Source organism: Rhinoderma darwinii, chromosome 1 (genome assembly GCF_050947455.1).
Source record: "Rhinoderma darwinii isolate aRhiDar2 chromosome 1, aRhiDar2.hap1, whole genome shotgun sequence".
NCBI lineage: Eukaryota > Metazoa > Chordata > Amphibia > Anura > Rhinodermatidae > Rhinoderma > Rhinoderma darwinii.
The window spans coordinates 263,879,339-263,882,820 of NC_134687.1; the positions used below are offsets into that span (position 1 = coordinate 263,879,339).

General features: G+C 43.5%; 1 pseudogene; it reads right to left on the bottom strand.

The window, feature by feature from the left end:
• Positions 1-3,363: 3,363 nt before the first annotated feature.
• LOC142668157 (5S ribosomal RNA) lies at positions 3,364-3,482 on the bottom strand (annotated as a pseudogene).

The following is a 3,482-nucleotide window of genomic DNA, read 5'->3' on the forward strand; positions in this document are numbered from 1 at the left end:
TTTTAAATGTATGTTTATTTTTACACTGGATTTTATCACTGTACACACAATTTACAATTGTAGCATATATTTTTTATATGATTACCTATATCTTGTACAATATTTTTTCTGCGCACTATGTTAATGATTCCTCATTATGGTAATGAGGCACATGTCTTATATACCTGCATGTTTTGCTGTGTCACTAAGCTTGAAAAAGGTCCTATAGCAGGACGGAAACGTTGCAGCTGTTGACTGAATAAATCACATACTTTTTGGAACCATCTGAGTGCTGTGGGATTTATTTTGTTTACATATATATATATATATATATATATATATATATAAAATATATAGCAATAGCGGTTTAATTATTTTGTTAGCAGTAGTGCAGATATATATATATATATATATATATATATATGTATATATATATATATACCAGTTAGTTTGTGTGTTTATAAAAAATGAAAAAAAATAAAAAAAGTTTCTTTAGTTAGTGTTAGTGACGTTATGGCGAGGACGTTTTTTAGTGCTGAGGAGGCATACGCCATGCTGTGATCTGAGTCTGAGAACGCATCAGAGATGGCGTCAGAGATGGAACCTGTTTTTGGTAGTGACGATGATAGCGTCACTTCAGGTTCATCTTCAGGGGACGTTGTCCCTGACGCAGTTGAAACTGCTGAACATGGAAGCGCGGGGCCTAGTAGCGCTGTAGCATGGGACCGCCAGGTCCCTTCAGTTCAGGCTCTTGTATGGGCACCTGCTCCATCTTTTGGGCCTAGAATCCCCGGCTTTACTGCCACTCCTGGCATAACTGTGGACAATACAAATTTTGTCCAAATGGATTACTTCCATTTATTTATTACTGACGACATCCTAAATATGATTGTCCACGAAACTAATTTATATGCCGCTCAGTATATAAGGCAGAAACTTTCATCCACCCATGCCAGAGATTGGACACCCACCAATTTGCAGGAATTAAAAACATTTTTGGGGCTCACCCTAAATATGGGTATTGTCAAAAAGCCCTCCATTAGGTCTTACTGGTCAACAAGACCCACCCAAGCCACCCCAGTGTATTCTGCAGTAATGCCCAAGTCTCATTATGAAACAATGATGAGGTTCCTCCACTTCAATGACCACGCACAGGCCCCCCCCAAGTACCGATGCAAACCGGGATCGGTTGTTTAAAATAAGACCGCTAATAAATTCCCTCAATAATTTATTCCTTCAACTTTACACCCCTGAGCAGAATGTAAGCGTGGACAAATCCCTCATCAACTTCCATGGAAGACTTAGCTTTCGCCCATATATATCTTCCAAATTGTGTGAAAGCGGGTCAGGATATACCACCACCTTCAGGATTTATGAAGGGCGGGACCGCACAATAAATGTTCCTGGATGCCTTCCTGATCTTTCCACCAGCAGTAAGATCGTGTGGGAGATAATGCAGCCTCTGCTTCACAAGGGGTACCACCTGTACTGCAATAATTTTTATTCCAGTGTGCCCCTTTAAAGGCATTTGCATGCTGCAAGGACTGGGGCATGTGGTACCATGCGCAACAATCAAATTGGTTTTCCTCAGCAATTAGTGGAGAAGCGCATGGTAAAGGGGAACTCCTGTGCTTATGCATCTGAGGAATTGCTGGCGGTCAAGTACAGGGATCGCAAAGATGTATATGTGCTAAGCATGATTCATACCTCAGGAAAAGTGGCAGTGAGAGAAAGAAAGGCAACATCAGACAAGCACAAACCAGTGAGCGTGTCCGAATATAACAAGTACATGGAGGGGGGTGGATTTAAGCGGCCAGGTTTTACAGCCCTATTTAGTAAAACGCAAAACTAAAACCTGGTACAAAATTGTGGCTATTTATCTGTTACAGGTGGCAATCCACGGGTCACAGTCACAGGGTATGTGGACCCACTAGTCCGCTCTGCCGTAGCGGGGAGGCAGCTGACCAGGTCACAGTCTACACGAAAGTCAATAGCGGATAGCAACGCTAGGGTACCTGAACTAGTCCCGACGGTAGCTGTGGCTTCAGCATGGATGGAGGCCGGTGCGGCAGGTAGCGCCAGACGTGGCGGGCAGTATTCGATGTGGCAGAAGACACTGGACGGGGCAGAAGGCACGGGATGTGGCAGAAGACACTGGACGTGGCAAACGACAGTAGGTGCAGTAGACGTAACTCCAACATGGGTAGGCACAGGAACAAGAACAATACGGGGTACAGGAACGGGTAACAGGGCACGGGTAACAACTAGAACGGGGAAACACTAAGGGACCATTTGCAAGACAGACTGGGATAAACTAACAATGCTCAGGCAAGGATCAGAAGACCTGGGGCCTTCTTATAGACCAGGAAATCATGGCAGATGATGATGATGACGATTTCCTTTGTGCGTGCGCTGGCCCTATAAGGCCAGGGTGTGCATGTGCATCAGCGTTTGCAGGTAAGTAGCTACATCGACTTACCTGCAAACGCCGATGCTGCTGCAGAATCATCTGTAGCCTCTGGTGCCGATGTGTCCTCGCTCGTCTGACACGATGCAGGACCTGGGGAAGTGACGTCACAGCGTGATCTGCCAGAAGCTGGGCGTTCTGAAGAGAAGTGGATGATACTTCTCGTCAGAACGCCCAGCTATTAAAAGAAGTAAAAATGCCCCGATGTACGCACATAATACACGCCCAGTTGTACTTTTACTTTTCAACACGCCCAGTTGTACTTTTGCAAGCCTCATTTGCATAAATACAAAAATGGTCATAACTTGGCAAAAAATGCTCGTTTTTTTAAAATAAAAACGTTACTGTAATCTACATTGCAGCGCCTATCTGCTGCAATAGGAGATAGGGGTTGCAAAATCTGGTGACAGAGCCTCTTTAAGCCACTTAACTTTTGCAATCTGACAAGAGCAGGCACATTCAGCTCAGAAAGACCATTGACGTTCAATGTTTTAGTCAAAAGTCCTTTTTTAATCGATTGTGAAACAAAATCTAAATGACATAATAATAAGTCTACCACACCACAGATTCCAAGACAGTCTCCCACACTGGTACTAATGAGGCCTTAAACAGTATAATTTCTGCAATCTGACGAGAACAGGCACATTCAGTTGAGAATGGCCATAGACGTTTAAAAAAGGACTGCGGACTAAAGCTTTAATCGATTGTGAAACAAAATCTAAACAGCATAACAATAGGTCTACAACACCACAGATTCCCTGACAGACTCTCAAACCAGTACTAGCTAGGTTTTATGCTGCGTAACCTCTGAAATCTGACGAGAGCAGGCACATTCAGCTTAGAATGGCCATTGACATCTTTAGTCTATAGTCCTTTTTTAATCGATTGTGAAACAAAATCTAAACCACATATTAATAGGTCAACAGCACCACGTATTCCCAGACAGTCTCCCACACTGGTACTAGCGAGGCCTAAAGCTGTGTAACTACTGCGATCTGATGAGAGCAGGCACATTCAACTTGGAATGGCCATACAC